The sequence below is a fragment of the Desmodus rotundus genome, chromosome X (genome assembly GCF_022682495.2).
Source record: "Desmodus rotundus isolate HL8 chromosome X, HLdesRot8A.1, whole genome shotgun sequence".
In the NCBI taxonomy this organism is placed as follows: Eukaryota; Metazoa; Chordata; class Mammalia; order Chiroptera; family Phyllostomidae; genus Desmodus; species Desmodus rotundus.
Genome location: NC_071400.1, coordinates 73154927 through 73179586, shown reverse-complemented (window position 1 = coordinate 73179586; position 24660 = coordinate 73154927). Strand labels below are relative to the sequence as shown.

Genomic DNA, 24660 nt, shown 5'->3' with positions numbered 1-24660 from the left:
AGAAAATTTTTGTGATCTTGGAGTAACAAGAGATTTCTTAGATAAGCACAAGAAATGTGAACTGTACAAGAAAAAATTAATATGTACATTGCATGTAGTAAAAATTAAAAACTACTGCCCATTGAAAATCATTAATGAGAAAATGAAAAAACAAGCCACAGACTGAAGAAAATATTCTCTATTGATTTATTGATTTGAGAGAGAGAGAGAGAGAGAGAGCAATTTGTTGTTCCACTTATTTATGAATTCCAGGGTTGATTCTTTCATGTGCCCTGACCAGGGATTGAACACACAACCTTGGCATATCAGGATGATGCTCCAACCAACTGAGCTACCTGGCCAAGGTGAGAGAAAATATTCTCAATACATATACCTGACAAATGATTTATATACCGAATGCATACAGAACTCTTAAAACAATAAGACAATCTCACAAAATACAGGCAAAAAATTTAAACATATATTTTCAAAAATATACAAATGGCTTATAAATACATGAAAAAATGTTCAACATCGTTAGTTTATAGAGACAATGCAAATTAAAGCTATTACATACCCACTAGAATAGATAAAATTTTAAAAGACTAACAATTCTAAGATTTGACAAGGATGTGAAGCAACTAGAATCCTCAAATCTCACTATTGGAAATTTAAAAAATGGTATAGCTGCTTTGGGGAACAATTTTAGATCCAAAGTTAAGCATATGCTTACGATATAATCCTGCAATTACACTCTTAAGTACTTACCCAAAAGAAATAGAAACATACACCCCTGGCTGGTGTGGCTCAGTGGATTTGAGTGCTGGCCTGTGAACCAAAGGGTTGCCGGTTTGATTCTTAGTCAGTGCACATGCCTGGGTTGTGGGCCCGGTCCCTGGTAGCGGGCGTGTGAGAGACAACCACACATTGATGTTTCTCTCCCTTTCTTTCTCCCTCCCTCTTTCTAAAAATAAATAAATAAAATCTTTTCTAAAAAAGAAATGAAAACATACAAAGACTTGTGCACAAATGTGCATAGCAACTTTGTTCATAGTAGCCAAAAATTAGGAACAACATGGAAGTCTATCATTAGAGAAATAGACAAGTTATGGTATATTCATAAGCTAGACTACTACTCAGCAATAAAAAAGAATGAACTATTTATACGTACAACATAGACGAATCTCAGAAACATTATGATGAGTAATAAAAGCCAGACATGCTCTATGTTTCTGTTCATATCAAATTCTAGAATGAGCAAAACTAATTTACAGTGACAGACAGAAGGCCAATAGTTGCCTGAGGCCAGAGTCGAAGGTAGGCATTAACTGAACAAATGAACAAGGGAAGTTCTAAAAGGATAGAAATGTTCTATACCAGAGATTGGCAAACTACACCCCCATAGGCCAGATCTGGCCCATGGCCTATTTTTGTACAGTCAGTGAACTAAGAATGTCTTGTACATTTATTTTTCTTAAATGGTTGAAAAAACTCAAAAGGAACATGTGCACATTATATGGAATTCAAATTTCAGTGTCCATCAATAAACTGTTAATGGAATGCAGTTTATTTTGTATTTCAATACAACCAAGCTTATTCATTTATGTACTGGATATGGCCACTTTCATGATACAACAGAGTTGGGTAGTTGCAAGAGAGACCATATGACCTACAAAGGTAAACTATTTACTATCTGACCCTTTACAGAAACAACTTACTGACTCTTGGGCTAAGCCATAAAATGCCATGCAGTTTGCACCTTGCTCACTAGAATACTCTCTCTTTGAGCCCTGAGCTGCCATGTAAGAAGTTCTACCACCCTAAAGCTACCAGGCTGTGGGACCCAAGCCACAAGGAGAACCAAATGTAGGCACTCTAGAAGACAATCCCAGCTGAGCCTAGACTTCAAAGAATCCCATCCCAGGCACCAGACATTTAAACGAAAAGCCTCCAGGTGATTGTTTTCCCAAGCTGTTCAAGTCATCCCCAGACATTTCAGTTTCCCAGCCGAGGCCCCAGACGTAATTGAATAGGACAAGCCAACCCCACACTGTCCTTTGTGAGCTATAATAAAATGCTAGTTGTTTTATGTCGCTAAGTTCACTGTGATTTGTTATATAGTAATGCATAACCAAAATAGATAATATACCTACATTAATATGGATGGATAATTATGAATCTTGTTTTAAACCAAACAAACACGCACGTGCACACACACATTCCCTTATGCAAGAAACCAGTAAACCTTTTTACAGATTTCCCCTATTCAGGTTATTACCTCTTAGAGAATGCATTTTCCACAAAATTTCAGCATATAACATCAAAAATATTTAAAGCTCTAGGAGGCTGATACTGTGAGTCATCATGACGCAGTCTGGGTAAAACTGCAAAGGCTGCCTTTTATTTTTATGAAAAGAGATATGCTCATTTCAGAAATACAGTATTGGTGTGTAATTTGAAAATAAATGCTATTCACTCTATTAGCAGAGTAAAGGAGGAAATTATGAGTATCTCAAAATGCGTGAAAAGCATTTAATATAGTAGTAACATCCATTCATGATAAAAATTCTTAGAAAGCTCCAAATAGAAATGGGCTTTCTTAAAGTGACACCTACTAAAACCCTACAGCAAAAATTATACACAGTGGTAAAATACTGAAGGCTTTGAAACTGAAACATGACAAAGATGTCCACTCTGACTATTTCATCACCATTGTAATGTAGCCAGCACATAAGGCAAAAAAGAATGAATGAGAAATCATGTCTAGCAAGGAAGAAGTAAAACTGTCGCTATTTCGTTAGCAGACTATGTATGTGGAAAGTTGTGTATGTGGAAAGAAGGTCAGGAAGGCGCAGTATAAAACATCAAAACATAAAACCAGTTGCACTTTTACGTGCCATAAAAAAAATTAGAAAATGCATCTTTAAAACAAATAATTTATATTAACATTAAAACCACTAAATACATAAAATAAATCTACCGTAGTTGTGCAAGAATTCTACAGAGAAAGCTATAGAGCACTATTAATATTGTTATGAGAAATCCATGGAAACCTACATTGAAAGACTTCAGATTGCAAAAATAGCACTTTTCCACAAATCAGCTACATTTAAGCGTCTTTATGTTGTCTATAGGGGCAGATGGGCTAGCTTATTTTTTCTTAATATCAATTTTAACATTTAAAGTTTCCAGTGCCCTTATTTAAAATATTAACATACTTTAATGTTGAAATGATTAAAATGACATTTGTAATAATAAATGACATGTAATGCACAAGTAACCCCCAACACCTTTTTTCTTTTTTAAAAGTATAGAAATTATAGGCCCTGGCCAAGTATCTCAGTTGGTTAGGACATCGTCCCAATACGCCAAGGTTGCCGGTTTGATCCCTGGCCAGGGCACATACAAGAACCAACCAATGAATGTATAAATAATAAGAACAACAAATTTCTTTCTCTCTGTCTCTCTCTCTCTCTCGCTCTCCCTTCCTCCCTTTCTCTCTTTCTAAAATCAATAAATACAACTTAAAAAATAAGTTGTAGAAATTATAAACAACTATAATGGAAAGTCTTCAGAGGCATTCTTCAGGGAGACTCAGGATTGAAGAGCCAGGAACACAGCACCAGCAGGTCCTAAGAGGTCATTCATAAGACTCAGAAACTCACCACCTACCTAGAAGGATACAGAACTCCCCAATAAAATGAAAGGGAAGTTGAACTACTCTGAAATTCAGTATTCATTTTCTTCCTAATTCTTCAAAGACTAAAGATGCCTGTTAAAATAGGTCTTAATATTCTGGCAGGGAGAGTTTGCCAAAGTTATCTGATTTTGAACCCAAATATTCCTTAAGCATTTAGGGCACAGCTCCAAATATATCAAGTTTGCTTCTCGCCTTGCCAAAGTTGCATCAGGCCCTTTTCAAGACATCATAATTCCATTTCCCCAGCAGCAGGCGTCACACACAAAGAGGTGCTTTTGGCTTTTGTAATCAGAATGCAAAGGTACCATCCTGCTCCAGGAGGGAGCCCCTATGGTACTGAAGGTTAGACAAACCCAAGCCTTGGCAAGGAGCCCCTTCCTGTGTCTTGGTACGTCAGCCTATTGGCCAGAAGAGCCTTCCTAAGTAGCAGTATAAACAGTTCACCAACCCACAACCCCCAAGGCAAAGCTCCATGGAAGAGCTTGGCAGGTTTCTCTCTCTGTCCCCACCTCCAATATACCCCAAAGCAGTGGGATGGACTATGCTTCCTTGGGCAAAAAAGGTCTAGGTTGGCTCTGGAATAACCCTGGTGTAGAGATGGAGAAATCTACACTCTCCCCCACACCTGCCCCGCAAATTCCACACGTACACACCCATCAGCCTCTCGTTTGCCACCAGAATAACCTTTTTCCTGACTTCCTGTGGGTTGCTTAAACATTGTTTAGAATTCCATTTTGATTTTTCTATACTGTTCTTTAGGTGTATCTCTTTATATAGCATTTTTAGTGGTTGCTCTAAGTATTACAGACAGCCCCCAACTTAGTGATGGTTCTACTTACGTTTTTTGACTATACAATGATGAGAAGCAATACATACTCGGAAGAAACCATACTTCAAATTTTCAATTTTGATCTTTTCTTAGGCTACCAATACATGATAGATACTCTCTCGTGATGCTGGGCAGTGGCAAACACAGCTCCCAGTCAGGCACCCATTCACGAGGGTAAACAACCGATACTCTACAGTGTACTGTGTTGCCAGAATTTTTTGGATATTGTGTTCTGAGCATGTTTAAGGTAGGCTAAGCTGAGCTATGATGTTCAGTAGGTTAGATGTATTAAATGCATTCTCAACTTTGGTATTTTCTTTTTTTAAAGATTTTATTTATTTATTTTTAGAGAGAGGGGAAGGGAAGGAGAAAGAGAGGGAGAGAAACATCAATGTGTGGTTGCCTCTTGTGCACCCGCTACTGGAAATCTGGACTGCAACCCAGGCATATGCCCTGACTGGGAATTGAACTGGTGATGCTTTGGTTCGCAGACCAGCACTCAATCCACTGAGCCACACCAGCCAGGGTCAACTTCGGTATTTTCAATTTACAGTGGGTTTATTAGGACATACCCCATCATAAGTTGAGGAGCATCTATACATTATATTTACACAATTATTAGTGTACTAGTGTCAACATTTTACCAATCAAGTAAAGTGTAGAAACCTTACTTCCTCTTACAACTCTACCCTCCCCCCCTTTATAATTGTCTTAAATATCAATACTTCCTCTACATACATTAAGAACTACATTAGCCAGTGTTACAATTTTTGCTTTAACCATCCAACATAATTTAGAAAACTCAAGAAGAGAATGAAGGTCTATTGTATTTATCCATATTTTTGTTGTTTTTTTATTCCTTTCTAATGGGTCAAGATTTCTTTTTATCATTTTCTTTCTATTTAGAGTATTTCCTTTAGCCATTCATAAGAGTAGGTCTGCTGGCAACAAATTCTCTTGTCTTTTTAAAAAAATATTTTATTTATTTATATTTAGAAGGGAAATAGAGGAGAAAGAGGGATAGAAACATCGATATGAGAGAGAAACACCAACCCATTGCCTCTTGTATGTGCCCAACCAGAGACTGAACCAACAACCTAGGCCTGTGCACTGGCTGCGAGTCAAACCGGTGACCTTTTACTCTGTGGAATGATGCCCAATCAACTGAGCCACACTGGTCAGAGCAAATTGTCTTAGTCTTTTGTCATCAGAAAATATATTGATTTCCCCTTCATTCTTGAAAGATATTTTTGCTAGGTACACAATTTTTCATTGAAAGTTCTTTTCTTTCAGCACTTAAAAATGTTGTGCCATTTCCTTCTGGCCCCCATGGTTTTTGATAAGAAGAACTCATTTAAATTGTTTTTCCACTATAGATAGTGTCCTTTCTGTCTGGTTGATTGCAAGATTTTTTTGGTGTGTCTTTAATTTTCAGAAGTTTGACTATGAGGAGCCTTGGTATGGATTTCTTTTGCTTTATTCTATTTGGGATTTGCTCAGCTTATTGAATCTGTAGGTTTATGTCTTTTGCCAAATTTTAGAAATTTTTAGCCATTGTCTCTTTGAATTCTATCTCAGCTCTGCCTTCTTACTCCTCTCCTTATGAGACACTCATGATCTGAACATTAGTTTTTTTGTTATAGTCTTACATGTCTCTGAAACTGTTTTGTTTTGTTTTTTCAGTCTATTTTCTCTGTTGTTTAGATTGGGTAATTTCTATTCTAGCCTCAAATTCTGATTCTTTCCTCTGTCCTGTATATTCTGCTATTGAGTCTATGCATTAATTTTTTATTTTAGTTACTATAATTTTAATTCTAAAATTTCCATTTTGCTCTTCCTTATATCGTGGATTTCTATGCTGAGACTTTTTTCAAAAGACTTTATTTATTTATTCATTTAAATATATAATCTTTATTATATTTTTCCCATTACCATTTAGTCCCCTTATACCCCCGCCCCCCAGCAATCACCACACTGTTGTCCATGCCTATGAGTCCTTTTTCTTTTTTGCTCAATCCCTCCACCCCAACTTCCCCTACCCGCCCTGAACTAGCTGTCATCTTTTATTCATCTATGAGTCTGTCTGTTTTCCTTGTTAGTCTAGTTTGTTCATTAGATCCCACATATGACTGAAATCATATGGTATTTGTCTTTCTCTGACTGGTTTGTGTTCTCCAGGTCCATCCATACTGTTGCAAAGGGTAAAATTTTCTTGTTTTTTACGGCCGAGTAGAATATCTTTGTGTAAATGTCCCATAGCTGTTTTATCCACTCATCTACTGATGGACACTTTGGGCCGCTTCCTTATCTTGCCTATTGTAAATAATGCTGCTGTGAACATAGGGTTGCTTGCAAGCGTGTCTGTAACTTGTTCACTGAAGCACGTTTATGACAGCTGCTTTAAAATCCTTCTCAGATAATTCTAACAATTCTGTCACTTGGTTGTTTTTTCTCATTCAAATTGAGATCTTCCTGGTTCTTAGTATAACAAATTATTTTTTTACTGAAACAGGGACATTTGGGGCATGATGCTCTTAAGTTTCCAAATATTATTTAAACCTGTGTTTTAGCAACTTCCTATGAAGCTGCTCAGGCAGGGGAGGTGATGACACTACCCCACTACTGCCAGATGGGGGTGAAAGTCCAGTTTCTCCATGGGGCCTTTGTTGACACGTGCGTGAGGCTGTGCTTTCCATTACTATCAGGAAGGGGTGGAAGTTCAGGCTCCCCACTAGGCTTCCACTGTTACCCCCTGGCTGGGAGTGTTAACGGTGTTTTGTTACTGCCTTCACTGATACTTTGGCAAGGGTAGTCTCATAATTAATAAGCGGTGGTGGAAGTCTCAATCTTCCACTACGTTTCTTGTGACACCACCCCAGAGAGGAGGGGGAGGAGCACCCTGTTACTGCTTGGTGGGCGTGGAAACCCAGGTTTCCCATGTGGTTTCCACTGGCACCAAGGGGTGGGGGATTTCTTACTACCCAGCGGGGATATAAGTCCTTCTTTTCCACTCAGTCTTCTCTCATACCACCCGAGTGAAGGGAAAGGGTAGTTTGGAGCACCTTCTTACAGTCTGGCAAGGGTAGAAGGGAAGTCTAGCTTCCTCACTTGGCCTTTGATAGCAGAGTGGCACCGCAGTCTTTTTCTTCTTTTTCAAAAATGTTTTATTGATTGATTTGAGAGAGAGAGACATCGATTTGTTGTTCCATTTATGTATGCATTCATCGGTTGCTTCTTGTATGTGCCCTGACCAGAGATCAAACCCACAACCTTGGTGTATCCTGACAGTGCTCTAACCCACTGAGCTACCCAGCCGGGACCTTCTGTGGTATTTGGCTGGAGTACAACGATTATTGTCTAAAAGATTTCTGTCTTGTTAATCTATCCTTTTCTTGGTATTTTGGCTAGAAAGAGCAGGCATTGTGTGGAACTTCTTTTTTTTTTAAATCTGTGCCTGTTGATGTTTCTGGGTTGCTGGCTTCTCTAGCACCCAGTAAGGGAGATATCGGACAAAAAGAAAACTGTAGGAATTTACTACCATGTTGTTGCTTGGGCCCCTAATTGGTCTGCCTTTTTCTCTTCACTTTTCAGAATCTTCTTGTGCTCACGTTACATGTACAGCCTAGGGGAAAGTACATTTACTCCATCTTCCCAAAAGTAGAAGTCCCAAAGCTTCCCTTTTGATATTTAGCCACAGTCATGGAAATTATTGCTCCACTGCTGTACACTTGGGTTTGGTGAGCCTTTTCTGTTGTAAGAGAATCCATGTGCAAGTGGGGAACATTCTTAGAAAATAAATTACTGGTTAAAAAAAAAATCTTCCTGGCCAGCTACTTCAGTTAGTTAGAACATTGTCCCACTTTGCCAAGATTGTGGGTTCAATCTTCAGTCAGGGCCCATATAAGAAACAACCATAAATAAGTGGAATGCATAAATAAGTGGAACAACAAAGCAATGTGTCTCCGTGTCTGTCTCTCTGTCTCCTCTCTCTCTCTAAAATCAATAAATAAAAAAGAATTTTTTTTTACTCTTGAAAATGTAAGCCCCTGCCAAGACTGTTTGTCTCCCTGCTGTCAAGACTGTGTAAGGCAACATAGATTCAGTTTTGGGGCGAGTGACAAACCCAAGTCTGTGGGTTTCTGTGCATGTTTTCATTGAGGTTAATTTATATATAAAAATCTGAACATACTTAAAATGTGCAATCTAAAAACTATGTATATAGTTTTATATGTAAGAATATATACAGTTTTATGTTATATATTATTATATTTCTCTTTATGTTATATTTTATATTCATGAAATCATCACCATAATTAATATCTATCACTCTGAAAATTTTCCTGGTGCTCCTTTGTCATTCCTCCCACCAGTCCCCCTCCCACCTCACCCCTGTCCCAGGCAACCAGTGATCTGCTTTCAGTCATGGAGATTATTTTGCATTGTTTAGAATTTTATATAAATGGAATCATACAGTATATATTCATTGTCATTTGCCTTTTTTTTTAATTGATTAATGAGAAAGAGAGAGAAACATTGATTTGTTGTTCCACGCATTCACGCACTCATTGGTTGCTTCTTGTATGTGCCCTAACCGGAGATTGAACCCGCAACATTGACATATTGGGACAATACTATACCCAACTGAGATACCTGGCCAGGGCCACCTGGCTTCTTTCACGCAGCATAAAGATTTTGCAATTCATTCATGTTGTTGCATGTATCAATAATTTATTACTTTTAATGTTGAAGAGTATTCCGTTGAATGGATGCACCACAATTTTTTTCTATTCACCTGCTGATAGAAACCTGGGTTGCGTCCAGTGTTTGGCTGTTACAGATAAAGCTTCTATGAACATTCACAGATAAGTCTTTGTATGGATGTATGCTTTCTTTTCTGTTGGGTAAATACATAGGAGTAGGACAGCTGGATCATAAAATATGTTTAACTTTTGAGAAACTGCCAAATATTTTACAAAATGGTTGCACCATTTTACAGTTCCACTAGCAGCGTATAAGAGTTCCAGTTGCTCTGAATCCTTGCCAATATTTGGTATAGTCAGTCTTTTTAATTCTTGCCATTTTTAAAAATATTTTTTATTTTGTTTTCTGTATTTTTCAAACTTCTACTTTTATTTATTTTAAAATATATTTTATTGATTATGCTATTACATTTGTCCCCAATTTTCCCCCTTTGTCCCCCTCTAACCAGTACCCCCATTCCCTCCAGCAATCTCCCCACCCTTAGCTCATGTCCATGGGTCATGCATATAAGTTCTTTGACTTCTCCATTTCCTTAACATCCCCCTGTCTATTTTCTACCTACCAATTTGTACTTCTTAATCCCTTTTACCCCCATCCTCTCCCTTCCCCCTACCAGCTGATAACCCTCCAAATGATCTCCATTTCTGTGATTCTGTTACTATTCTGCTTGTTTGCTTAGTTTGTTTTTTAGATTCAGTTGTTGATAGTTGTGAATTTGTTGCCATTTTAATGTTTATAGTTTTGATCTTATTTTTCTTATATAGTTCCCTTTAACATTTCATAAAATAATGGCTTGATGACGATGAACTCCTTCAGTTTTACCTTGTCTGGGAAGCACTTCATCTGCCCTTCAATTCTAAATGATAGCTTTGCTGAATAGAGTAATCTAGGTTGTAGGTCCTTGCTTTTCATCACTTTGAATACTTCTTGCCAGTCCCTTCTAGTCTGCAAAGTTTATTTTGAGAAATCAGCTGACAATCTTAAAGGAACTCCTTTGTAGGCAACTCTCTGCTTTTCTCTTGACGCTTTTAAGATTCTCTCCATATCATTAACCTTCGGCATTTTCATTATGATGTGTCTTGGTGTGGTCCTCTTTGGGTCCAACTTGTTTGGGGCTTTCCATGCTTCCTGGACTTTATGTCTATTTCCCAAATTAGCAAAGTTTTCTTTCATTATTTTTTCAGATAAGTTCTCAGTTCCTTGCTCTTCCTCTTCTCCTTCTGGCACCCCTGTAATTCAGGTGTTGGTATGTTTGAAGAAGTCTGAGAGGCTGCTTATTCTATCCTCATTTTTTAAAATTCTTTTTTCTCCTTGTTGTTCTGATTGAATGCTTTTTTTTCTTCCTTATGTTCCAAATTGTTGACTTGATTCTCGGCTTCATCCCCTCCACTGTTGGTTCCCTGTAGAGTTTTCTTTATTTCACTTAATGCACCCTTCATTTCTGCCCGGGTCTTTTTTATGCTGTTGCAGTACCCAATGAGTTCCTCGAGCATCTTGATAACCAGTGTTTTGAACTCTGCATCTGAGAGATTGCTTATCTCCATTTTGTTTAGCTCTTTTTCTGGAGTTTTGGTCTGTTCTTTCATTTGGGCCATGTTTCTTTGTCTCCTCATTTTGGCAGCCTCCCTGTGTTTGTTTCTATGTATTAGGTAGAGCTGCTTTGACTCTGTGTCTTGGTAGTGTGGCCTAATGTAGTAGGTGTCCTGTAGGGTCCAGGCCACAGCCTACCCTATCACCCAGCCTGGGTACTCAGTTTGCGCCCTTCGTGTGGGCTGAGTACACCCTCCTCTTGTAGTTGAGCTTTGGTTGCTGTTGAAGATCAGTGGGAGAGATATACCTAGGCCAGTCAGCTGCAAGGACTGGCTGTGACCACTGACCACCAACCTCCACTCTCCATGAGGATCACCGGTGCAAGGTCAGGGTGGTGGTGCTCCAACGTGGTCTGTAGCTGTTCACTGGGTGTGCTGGCCCCGGGGTTTCCCAGGAGGGCAGGCCAAGGTCAGCCCCCACCTGTGTTTGGCCCCGGATCATCCTGCCTGAGCTATAAAGCAATCTGAGATGGCTGCTACTAGTGCTGGACCTGGGGCTCACTGAGGCCAGCTGTTGCTTGTTTGAGAGGATTTAGGAAGTGGTGCAGCATGAGCCAAGACCAGCCATTTATATGGAAAAACAGCTTGGGTGGGCCCATAAGTTGGGTGGGGCAAAGTCTCTGGGGATCTCCAAGCTGGGTCAAACAGTCTTAGCCAGGTTGATCAAGTCTCAGATATGGCACCAGCTTGCTGGCTCTGTGGCTTTATGTGGGGAGGGTATAGAAAAGGGACAGTGGCCTCTGCTCAGCTTGATGCTAGACACTTCGGTTTCTCCCGGTATGCCACTGGTGCCTTTCAAGCTGCTACCATGGTGGTGGAGCTCAGATGGAGGATGTGTAGGTGGGTCTGTGTGTGGGTTCTTTAAGAGGAACTGCTTGGGGCTCCAGAAGATCCTTCCACTGACTCAATCTCCACTGTTTTTTGCGGCCAGAAGTAGTGGGGACTTATCTTCCTGACACTGGAACCCTGGGCTGGGGGCCTGGGACTCCTCACTCCTGAGATATCCCTCCCAAGTTTTTATCCTCTACATGTAGGTGAAGGATGAGCCAGTTCTGCGTCCGTGCCCCACCTACCAGTCTCAATAGATGTGGTTTCTTTAATTCCTTAGTTGTCAGGTTTCCATTTCACTCCATTTCTGACAGTTCTGAGTGATGGTTGTCTATATTTTAGTTGTAATTTTGATGCGGTTGTGTGAGGAGCCATGTCTGCCTTTGCTGCCATCTTGACTGGAAGTCTGTATACTGCCATTTCCCTCCTCTTGGCCTTTATGCTATCGTCGCCATGCATTTTAACTTCTATATAAATGTTGTAATTATCTTTGTTTAAATAATTATCCTTTAAAGAGATTTACATAATAAAAAGATATCATATATATTTACCTATGTAGTTACCTTTTCTGGTACTCTTCATTCTTTTGTGTAGATCCAGATTTCCATCTGGTATCACTTTCCGTCTGCCTGAAGGACTTCTTTGAACATTTCTTGTACTGCACATGTAATGGTGATAAATTCTTTCAGCTTCCATAAGTTTGAAAATGACTTTATATTGCTTTACTTTATGAAAGATATTTTTCCCAGGTATGAAATCCTAGTTTTCTTCTATTTGTATTTGTTGAGTTTCTAGGATCTGTGGGTTTATAATTTCATGAAGTTTGGAAATTTTGTCCATTATTTCTTCAAATACTTTTTCTGTCCTTCCTCCCTTTCAGGGGCTCCAATTACTATGTATTAGACCACTTGAAGTTCTCAAACATCTCACTGATGCTCTTTTAATTTTTAAAAATTCCCTTTCCTCTGTGTGTTTCATTTTGGATAGTTTCTATTTCTCTGTCTTCAAAATCACTTTTTTTTCCTTCTCCAAAGCCATAAAGGGCACCTACAAAAAAACCTATAGCTAACTGAGTAGTTAATGGTGAGATATTGAATATTTTCTCCTTAAGAGCAGGAAGAAAGTAAGGGTGCCATTCTCACCACTTCTTTCAACATCGTATTTAAAGCCTGAACCAGGGCAAGAAGGCGAGAAAAATAAAAGAAATACAGACCTGAAAGGAAGCAGTAAATCCGTCTCTATTTGCAAATGAGTTGATTGTTTGTTTCAAAAACCTTAAGGAACATACACAACTACCACCTAATTTTTCAGAGTCACATTATACAAAATTAATTTTTAAAAGCTCAATTGTATTTTTATGTGCCACTATCAAACAATTGCAAAACAGAATTTAAAATAAATTTAATGTATAATATCATCAAAAAACATAAAATATACCCTGGCTGGTATGGCTCAGTGGGTTGAGCATCAGCCTGCAAACCAAAAGTTTGCCAGTTCGATTCCCACTCAGGGCACAGGCCTGGGTTGAGGGCCAGGGCCCCAGTTGGGGGTGAACAAGAGGCACCTGATTGATGTTTCTCTCACACATCAATGTTTCCCTGTCTCTCCCTTCCTTCCCCTCCTCTAAACAATAAATAAAATCTTTTTTAAAAAACATAAAATACTGCCATGGCTAGTGTGGCTCACCAACCGTGGCAGTATGGTGTGGATTGAGTGCTGGCCTGCAAACCAAAGGAATGCTGGTTCGATTCCCAGTCAGGGCACATGCCTGATTTGTGGGCCAGGCCCCCAGCTTGGGGCGTGTGAGAGGTAACCACACGTTGATGTTTCTCTCCCTCACTTTCTCCCTCCTTTACCCTCTCTCTAAAAATAAAATAAATAAAATGTAAAAAAAAACCCATAAAATACTTAAGAATAAATCTAACATATGTAAGACCTCTGTGCTAGAAAACATTTTTGACAGAAATCAAAGAAAATTAAATAGCCCTGGCCAGGTAGCTCAGTTGGTTAGATTGCCGTCCCCATACGCCAAGGTTGTAGGTTTGATCCCTGGTCAGGGCACACACAAGAAGCAACCAATGAATGAATACATAAGTGGGACTACAAATCTGATGTCTGCCGCCTCTCTGTCTCCTTCCTTTCCTCTCTCTCTCTCTAAAATCAATAAATAAAAGTTAAAAAATAAAGAAAAACTAAATAGATGGGGAGCTAGATCATGTTCCTGAATTGTAAGACTCAATATTGCTAATATGTCAATTCTCTCTAAATTGATCTATAAAGTCAGTGAAATCCATATCTAAATACCAGCAATTATTTTTGTAGATGTTAAAAATCTAGTTCTAAAATGTATATGGAAATATAAAGGACCTAGAATATCCAAAGAATTTTAAAGGGAAGAACAAAAGTTTGCAAACTTACACTGCCTGACTTCACTAGTCATGAGAGTATGGCACATAAATTGACGAATAGAATAGAGACCTAAAAATAGACCACACTTATATAGTCATTTGACTTTTTACAAAAGCACCAAAGCAATGAAATAGGGAAAGGAAAGTTTATCAACAAATGATGCCATAATAACTGGCTTTTGAAATGGAACAATATGAATGTCAACTCCTACCTCACACTATACACAAAAATCAATTTGAGATGGATCACACACCTGTGTGTGAGTGGTAAAACCATACATTTTTAAAAAGGAAACCTTGGAAGAATACCTTCATGATTTGGGATAGGTGAAGTTGCCTTAGCAGGTCACAGAAAGTAGTACCATGAAAGAAAATACTGATAAATTACTTTTCATCAAAATTAAAAACTCTGCTCATCAAAAGACACAGGCAACAACAGTGTGGTGATAGCCAGAGGGAAAGGGGGGTACAGAGTAGGTGGAGGTGGGCAAAGGGCGGAGGGGAAACGGGGAAGGAAAGAGACTTTGCTTGAGGCAATGGGCACGCAATGCAGTGTGCAGATGATGTTTTATTGAGGTGTACACTTGAAACCTGTATGATTTTGCAAACCAATGTAACCCCAATGAATTCAGTTTAAAAAAGATCACACAGCTCTTGAGGCCATCTTCATATTAAAAAAAATGGCTAAATTAAAGTGACTGACAACCCCAAAGGTTGTTGAGGATGTAGAGCAGCTGGAACTCTCAAACCTTATTGGTGAGAATATAAAATTGTACAATTTTGAAAAAAGTCTGGCACATATACATCAGCTTCTTTCTTTTTAACCGCTGCCTACTAACCCCATAGAGTGTGCCATGGTTTATCCATTCTGCAGTAGAAATTTAGGTTGTTTAATCTTTTTTGTTATTAAGAATTACTCTCCAGCCCTGGCCGGTGTGGCTCAGTGGATTGAGTGCCAGCCTGCAAACCAAAACTTCACCGGTTTGATTTCCAGTCAGGGCACATGCCTGGGTTGCAGGCCAGGTCCTCAGCTGAGTATGTGTGAGAGGCAACCGATCGATGTATCTCTTACACATTGATGTTCCCCTCCCTTTCTTTCTCCCTCCCTTCTCCTCTCTCTAAAAGTAAATAAATAAAATCTTTAAAATGAAAAAGAATTACTCTCCAAAAAACCTGGGCCAGATTACTTATAAAAGATGATTTTTAAAATATTATTTATCAATGCCTGGTCCCCACCCTCTTCTAACACTGGATATTATCAATCTTTTTCATTTTTGTCTACCTAATGGGTGAAAAATGTTTTGCATTTTCCTGAGAGTTGTTAAGGTTGTGAGTCTCTTAGTATTTTATTGGCATGTATGGTTTTTCTTTTGTGAATTGCCTTTTCATATTCTTTGCTCTCTTCTCTATTAGATTTGACTTTTTCTAGTGTATTATACATGCTAGACACAATCTTTGCCAGTTATCATGTTGAAAATATAAAAAATATTGTCTCCTAGTTTGTGGCTTATGGTTTCAGTGCCTTTATAGTTTCCTTTGATTACATGTTTTAATTTAAGCGTATTCAAATGTATAAGTTTTTGTGGTTTGCACTTTTTATGTCTTAAATTTAAGAAATTTTCTATTACAAGATCATAAAGATATCCTCATATTTTACAACTGAAACTAATATAATACTATATACCAACTATTCTTTTTAAAAAGATATTCTTTTATATTATCTCTTAAAATTTTTCCAGGTATTTTTCTCTCCATATACATAATCTATATAATAAAAAAACAGGATGACATTATGTATACTATTTCATAACCTGTTGTTTTGTCATTTAGCAACATATCTTGAACATCTTTTCATGTGAATAAATGTGTCAGTAGTGTTGTGGGTAGGGTTTCCCAGGAAACAGACTCAGGCAGAGATTTGTGTGCAGGAAGTTTATTAGGTAATGTTTTCAGGATCAAATGTACGATGGATTAGACAAGATGGCAAGCTAGGCAATGATGCGGGAACAACAAGGGCTCCAACTTTGTAGCTTAGAGGGCCCTATAGCATTGTCCCAAATTGTAGAAAGAAGTCTGGGCCTTTATACTTCCATGTTGTTAGATGGGGGCTGCCCCCACCCTTCACACATACCCAGCCCCCACTCCCCAACTGGAAGGGATCATGACATAGGCAAGGCAGCTGACTTCAACGGAGTACAAGTCCTGGAGATAGCTGTCGGCCTGTAGAACTGCCAAAATCTGGGACTCCTGAAAGCATATCTAAGCAGCACATCACAGAATCCACCATAGTTAGGGACATTTGACTCTAAATAGCAGAAAACCCTACTGGCCCTTACTTAATAAATAAGAGTCAGTCTCACTTAACAGAAGGTCTGAGGTAGGAGATTGCAGGCATCAAGAGTATCTGTTCTTTTTATTAGAAAAGCAAAAATGTTCCCAGAAGTCCCCACTAGACTTCCTCTTAATATGTAATTGGCCAGAACTGGATCACAGGTACATCCCTAGGTGCAGGGGAAGCTGGGAAAGTGGGGACAGCATTGTCATGATTTTGTGTCTGGAGCAGTGAATACTGCTGCCCTGAACAATCTCTGAGATCTGCTGGCAAAGAAAAGGAAAAAGGATATTAGGCATGGGAACTAATAAGGCCGACCACAAATAGACCTCTAGAGACTTATTTTGAATAACTGCATATGGACATAACTTACTGAAACAGTCTCCATATTGCTGGATATTTGGTTGTTTCCAGCTTTTTGCTATTAGTCACTGCGCTGTAATAAACATTCTTGTATTTTTTTCTCTGACCATATCCTCAATTATTTCTTCAGGATGAAATGCTACATATGTAACTGCTAGGCAGAAAAACTACCTTATACCTTTCAATGTAGATTACCAGGGTGTACCTTAAAAAGTTCTCTAAAAATTTGTTTTCCCTGAGCAGCTGAAGGAACACACCTAGCCTTTCTGATACTGGATATTAACTTTCTCATTAATTTTCATCAGTTTTATAGTCTTTAAAAAGTACCTAATTTTAACTTGCATTCTATATTGATTTTTATTGGCCATATTTGCTAATTTTTGCACTGTGGCCCAAAAAGAGTGTGCTTTGGAAAGTACTGAAATATAATCAGTGTTTTGCTATTGTGCTGTGAGGGTTAATTCCAACAGGCCTGAGTTGTTTTGCTGACCAAAACATGAAATATACTGATTAATAATGTTTCCTTTTAAGCACAGTTGGAAGACTTTCAGGGCTTTTCAACACGGTTTGTTAAAAGTTTGTACTGATAATGAGACTGAAGATTTGCAGGTGGCCTTGGTATTACAGACCTCCCTCCCCTCAAACCGCCCCCCTCCTACTCCACCCCTGGAGAGCTCTGCTGTTGAATCTGTTTACATTTCAGGAAAATGGCTGGATGTTAAGAATACCTAAACATATATTCGTAATTAGTATTTGCAGAAGCAGCGAAGAGTTACGCAAAAGGACTTTATAACATGAAATATTTTTATGACCTATAAATTGCATTCTGTATAAGTGCCAAAAATATTTTTAAAATATCACTCAGGAAGGAAAAAGAAGAAAAAGTCATTTAGCAAATTAATCCAATGAAGAATGATGACACGAATTTATAAACTTATGTCATAGCTACCTTACTGGGAAACATGGCAGTTCTGTTTTCAAAACATTTACTAAATATGTAGTTCATGAATAATAGATCTCTAACTCCAGTTTATATGTTCTTAATGAAAGAGGTTAACAGCTATTATGGTAAAAACAATCATAATGCTATAAATCCAACAAAATAACTTGAATTTTACTGTCTTTAAATATATGAATATATTTGTAGTAAAATGGCTGGAATAATTTTATTGAATTTTATGACTCATATAATCGCTGTTGTACTTTATAATTTTTGCACACATTATAGTGTTGCATGTAGATACTAAATATTTACTAGCTCTGAAAAGTATTCTGTAAGTCCACATGTGCTTAAATTTAAAGATATAGAAAAATGAATTTAGTAAAAAATATTTACTATATTATAGTTTCTAAATTAATGTTATCTTTGAAATAGAGAGTAATAAAATAAACTACCTTAGTACAAAAGTCTGATGTGAAAATACATGGCTGCTACAAGAATATACTTCATATATCAACATAGTAAAGATTAAAAAGAATTAGACTACCCAATTCAGATAAGAATGCAGGGAAAATGAGCATTCTATACTTTGTAGGTGGAAATGTAAAGCAGTGTAGTTCTTTTGTGAACCAATTTAGCAATACATAAACAGCATAAAAATTATTCATACCTTTGACTTAATCAATTTGTATCTGTGACTTTTGTAGTCTAAGATAATAATCCTACATCCAGAAAAACTTGTATATACAAAGATAGTTGTTACAACATTATTTGTAATGATGTAAATTATAAGCAACTTAGACATCTAAAAGTTGGAGAAGAATTAATGAATGATGAAGCCATTAAAATTCTATTCAAACTGTACTATATCTATATAGAGGACTTTAATAAAACTATAAAACGAAGTGAGGAAGATCTCTGTGTATTGCTGTTAGGTGATCTGTAGGATATGGTATTAACTGAAAAAAGCAAGGTGCAGAAAAGTTTTATAGAAATGAGTAAATTTTGGATATATACATATAGGTACATATTTTCTGACATTTTTCAAAATAAATCAATGAAAAGGTAAATCAAACATAATTAAAGGAAGAGGGAGAGAATGTGGAAAGCACAAAAATGGAGTCTAGACCTCTCTGAATACAGCTTGTTTTATATTTTTGCTTTGTGTAAAAGATGGCCCCCAAGGATCTCCACCTCCTAGCGTTTACATCTTCATGAAGTTCCCTCCTACAATATACCTGTAGTCTATGTGACCAACGGAATTTGGCAGTAGTGATGGTACGCAAATTCCCAGATTAGGCCCTTAAAAGACAATGTGGCTTTGGTTTTACTCTTTCTCTTGGATTGCTTGTTTTTAGGGAAGCTGATTGCTCTATCCAGCAGTCCCATGTAGTAAGGATCTGAGCCCCCAGTTAAGCCTTGAGATGGCTGCAGCCCAAGCTGACACCTCGACTACATTTCATGAGAGACCCCAAACTATAAAAGAACCACCCAGCTAAGTGGGTCCAGATTTCTGCCCCACAAAAACCGTGAGATAGCCCTGGCTGCTGTGGCTCAGTAGATTGGGCGCTGGCCTGTGAATGCAAAGGTCGCTAGTTTGATTCTCGGTCAGGGCACATGCCTTGGTTGCAGGCCAGGTGTCTAGTTGGGGGCCTGTGAGAGGCAACCCAATCTCTCACACATTGATGTTTCTCTCTCTCTTTCTCCCTCCCTTTCCCTCTCCCTATAAGTAAATAAATAAAATCTTTAAAAAATACCTGCAAGATAATAAAGATTTGTTGTTTTAAGCCACTAAATTTGGTTTTTTGTGTAGCAATAGATCACTAATACACATTGGAACAATAAGATTGTTCAAAATAATTAAAAAACTGAAAATTTTAATAAAGGAAAAAAGCTTTTCTTAAAAATTGAAGAAAAGCCCTGGCGGGTGTGGCTCAGTTGGTCGGAGCACTGTCCTGTAGACCAAAAGGTTGGGGGTTTGATCCCCAGTCAGGGCATGTGTGGGAGGCAGCCAATCGATGTTTCTCTCTCATATCAATGTTTCTCTCCCCCCCACACTCTTTCTAAAATCAATAAATGTTAAAAAAAAAAGGTTTTTTTTAATTGAAGATAAACTGAAACAAGTGAACCTAAATAACTGTATATCAAGTTGGCGGCAAAACTACACAGAATAATTATTTCAAGTGACTTGCAAACACAGTATTTTTACTGTAAATCCCTAGTGGGCTGGATCCTAAGGACAAAAAGAACTACAAGTAAATGTTAAATGGCATTCAGTGATCTAATTGTTAGCAATAACACTGGTATTGGTCCCCTGACACTATTCTATCTATATAGTAGTATAAAGTAAATAAGTCATTCTGTTAATGTCATTAAGAATCAAGATACATGAGAGAAAAACAGGTATAAACACAAAATCAAAGAAATTAAGTAAAAATCCTTTAATGTTTAATTTGGATTGGAAATAGCAGTATTAATTCATAATTTATTTTTCTTTTTCTAAAAATTATATCTTTCTGCCCTGGTTGGTGTGGCTCAGTGGATTGAGTGCCAGCCTGCGAACTGAAAGGTCACTGGTTCGATTCCCAGGGTAGGGCACATGCCTGGGTTTCAGGCCAAGTCCCCAGTTGGGGGTGTGCGAGAGGCAACCAACATCCATGTTTCTTTTCCTCTCTTTCTCCCTCCCTTCCCCTCTCTCTAAAAACAAATAAATAAAATCTTTTAAAAAATTAATTGAAATTAAAATTATATCTTTCCTAGCTCTGTGCACTAAAAAACCTAAAAGAAATGAGAACACAATAGCAATAAATACCCAGCATCCAGATTGTAGTGACTATAATTTAAAATAAACAAACATACAAAACTCCTTAGGGAAATGGCTAATTTCAATTCTGAGGCTGGAAATGTAAAAGATGAGCCTGAAATATCATGTCTTATTAGAAATTAAGAACTACAAGAGTCATACTAAAGGCCCCCAGAAACAACTTTTTAAGGGGTTTCCAAGATTGAACAATTTGAGCATCAAAAAGCATAATGACTGCATAGTATATATATTTATCCATCAAATATTTTAAAGCTCTAAGAGTTCATAATGATAATTAAAAATAAATAAAACCTCAATGGTTTCTTTTTGAAGGCTGCTAGGACACCAACTTATTAATCATAAAACTAGTAATGAAAGGGAAAAAAATTAAACATGTATCCTGTCTGACTGTATTTCCGAGCTTCCAGAACTGATGAGAAAGTACTTCATTCTAAAAGAATTCAAGCTCTGAAAGTATAACAGAATTGGAAAATCACCATTTCATGAAGGAATGGTCTGGGTTATAGAAATGTTTTAATATCCTGATCTAAGTGGAATATCTAAATATTCACCAAGCAGTTCAGTTCATTTTTGTGCATTTTATTGTAGGTAAAGTATACCTCAATTTAATTATTTTAACTCAATTAACAAAAAAATCACCATTGTGCCTTCCAATGACGTGTAATAGGAAGCAGACAGCACCCTATGCAATACCCTTGCCAAAGCATTGAACCTGAATCTAACCAGGGCTCAATATGTAACTGGCACCTTACAGAAAATAAAAGGGACAGAGGAACATGTTAAATGATACCGACAGGATACAGCCAGATAAATTTAGAATATAGCACATTCTACAGGACAAGTGACATGGTTTCTTCTATGAATTAATGACATAAAAGAGAAAAGGAATGGGGACGGAAGGGTTATATATTAAAAGAGACTTAAGAGACATATTAACCAAAACAATACCTGGACTTTGGGTCTTGATTCAAGCAAACCAGTGTAAAAAGCCAGTTTTTTAAAAGATTATTTATTTATTTTTAGGAGAAGGGAGAGAGGGGGGAGAGAAACATCAATGTGTGGTTGCCTCTCATGTGCCCCTCACTGGGGACCTGGCCTGCAACCCAGGCAAGCGCCCCACCGGGAAAGGAACCAACAACCCCTTGGTTCGCAGGCTGGTGCTCAATCCACTGAGCCACACCAGCCAGGGCGTTAAAAGCCATTTTTGAGGCAATCAGGAAAATCTGAACACAGACTGGGTATTAGATGATATTACGGAATTGGTTTTACTAGGTGTGATAATGGTATTGTGTTCTTAAAGTCTGTATCCTCGTAGATACTTAAGTATTATGGATGGAATTAGGTGACTTACTTTAAAATGCTCCAGGGGAAAAATACGGAGGGGAAAAAAATGAAACAAGAAAGCCAAAGCAGTAATCTGTTGAAGCTGAGTGATAGACACACTGGGACTCATGAAACTGTTCTCTCTGTTTTTGTGTATGTTATTAAGCTATTAAGTTATTAAGCTCCAAACTCACCCTTCTATAAGAGACGTTTTTTTGATATTGGGGTGAGAGTCTGCCATCCGCTCTGCTTGTAGGGGGCGCTAGAGGGAGACTGCACGGCTTGGGGAGGACTGCGGAGCTTAAACTTTCTCTTTCCTGTTGCTTTCTGGCAGCTTCCTTCTTCTGTCAGCTTCGGCTCCGGAGCAGCTCTTCGCCGTCGCACCAGCAGCGCGTTTCCCAGTCTACAGCTGAATCCAATTTGGCCTTTTCCACCATCCACAGAGCCAGTCTCATTGTAACCCCATCAGAAACACCAGCATGAGGTGAGGAGTGCCCTGTCTTCTGAGGTCTGGGGTCCAGCCCCCATGGAGCCCTTCCTTGAAGGTTCTAAATTGTAATAATTATATTCTCTTTACTTTGTACCCCAGCCCTGGGGGTGATAGCAGCTTCTTGCGACTACTTATTTTATTCTGCCTTACCGTTCTTTTCACCGCTTGAGTTACCAACTTTATACCTACTTAACATTTTTTTATATTAAATTATGTCTATTCGAATAGCTAATGTGCTTTCGGACTCCTGACTGAGTGTTGCTTCTGGGGGTTCACTCCCCAGCATTTTTGGGCAGCCATGTGGGTGGCAAAGGCAACTACAACAGTACAGTAGGCTCCAATGGCAAGAGAAGCCCTGAGGCAAAGTAATGGAGCGCTAGCAATCCGTGCTCTGCCGGGAACAGGGGTGGGGGTGGGGAGGTGGCATGACGATATTTTGCGACACAGCCAAATGCCCTTTATAAAAAATTAATTTCTAGTTACACAGGCAGTCATTATTCTTGAACGACATTTAGTTACTAAACATGAGAGTAAGGTCCTCTCAAATCACCATCCCAGATCCCGATTCCCTTCTCTTCCTTCCTCCCCAGAAGTAACAACGGTTATCAGTTATCATTTATATGTACTATTCTACATATATGCTCACTAAAACACATGACATTATTTTGTAGATTTTTTTTTTGCTTTTATTTAATAGTATACATATCTTTTCACAATTTGCTTTATTCACTGAAACCATTTGTCTTGGAAGTCATTCCATATTAGGACACATAGATCCACCTCATTTTTAACTGCTGCATAATATTCCCTAGTGTGAACGTGCCATTGTTTATTTCACTGTTGCCCTATGTTCCCTATTAACAAAATTCTATGATTAATATCTATGTCCCTGTGTCTTTGTACCTGTTTAGGAGTGTTTCTCTAGGGTACATACAGAGTAGTAGAAATGCTGGGTCAGAGACAATGCATGTTTCTTTCATTCATTCATTCATTCATTTATATGTTACTGGGATGAATAACATGCTTGATTTTTTAAATATATTTTTTTATTCCTATCCTCCCACTCCCTCCCTTTTAGCAACCATCAGCTTGTTCTTCATGACTCTGGTTCTATTTTGTTTATTCATTTATCTTGTTTGTTTTTTTTTTTTTAGATTCCACATATAAGTGAGATCACACAGTTATTTGTCTTTCTGTGCCTCACTTATTTCACTTAGCATAATACCCACTAGGTCCATCCATGTTGTCGCAAATGTCAAGATTTCATTCTTTTTTATGGCTGAGCAATATTCCATTATATACTCATTATATACATCTTTATCCCTTTATCCGTCTGTGGACACCTAGGTTGCTTCCATGTCTTGGCTATTGTAAATAATGCTGCAGTGAACATAGGGGTGCATATATCTTTTTGAATTAGTGTTTTTGTTTTCTTTGGATAAATATCCAGAAGTGGAATTGTTGGATCACATGGCAGCTTTATTTTTAATTTTTTGAGGAACCTCCATTACTGTTTTCCATAGTGGCTGTACCAATTTACAATCTCACCAACAGTGCACAAGGGTTCCCTTTTCTCCACATCTTCACCTACACTTGTTGTTTGTTGATTTATTGATGACAGCCATTCTGACAGGTGTGAAGTGACATCTCATGGTGGTTTTGATTTGCATTTCCCTGATGATTAGTGATGTTGAGCATCTTTTCATGTGTCTCTTGGTTTATTTAGGTCCTCTGTCCATTTTTAAATCAGATTATTTGTATTTTTGGTGTTAAGTTGTACAAGTTCTTTCTATAGTTTGGATATTAACCCCTTATTGGGTGTATCATTTGTGAACATGTTCTCCCATTCAGGAGGTTGTCTTTTCATTTAGTTGATGGTTTTCTCTGCTGTGCAAAACCTTTTTAGTTTGATGTAGTCCCGTGTGTTTATTTTTGCTTTGTTTCCCTTGCTCAAGGAGGTATATTAAAAAAGCTATTGCTAAGAGTGATGTCAATGAGTTTACTGCCTCTGTTTTCTTCTAGGAGTTTTATGGTTTCAGGTCTAACATTTAAGTCTTTGATCTATTTTCAGTTTATTTTTGTATATGGTGTAAGAAAGTGGTTCAATTTCATTTTTTTCATGCATGTGTCTGCCCAGTTTCACCAACACCATTTATTGAAGTGACTGTCTTTACCCCATTGTATATCCTTGCCTCCTTTGTCACATATATATATTAATTGACCATATAAGCAAAGATTTATTTCTGGGATTTCTATTCTATTCCATTGATTTATATACCATATTTTTCGGACTA

At 37.9% G+C, this 24660-nt stretch overlaps 1 protein-coding gene across 2 annotated transcripts in view; it reads left to right on the top strand.

Annotated features, from left to right (window-relative positions):
- USP9X (ubiquitin specific peptidase 9 X-linked) overlaps positions 1 to 24660 on the top strand; it is a 408004-nt gene that overhangs the window by 251768 nt on the left and 131576 nt on the right. The window contains exon 3 of one of the 2 annotated variants that reach the window (XM_053917034.1): positions 22211 to 22360. The exons of the other annotated variant lie outside the window; for it this stretch is intronic. The gene's annotated coding sequence lies outside the window, so the exon portion shown is untranslated. The remainder of the gene's footprint in view (positions 1 to 22210; positions 22361 to 24660) is intronic. 2 annotated transcript variants of the gene reach the window in all.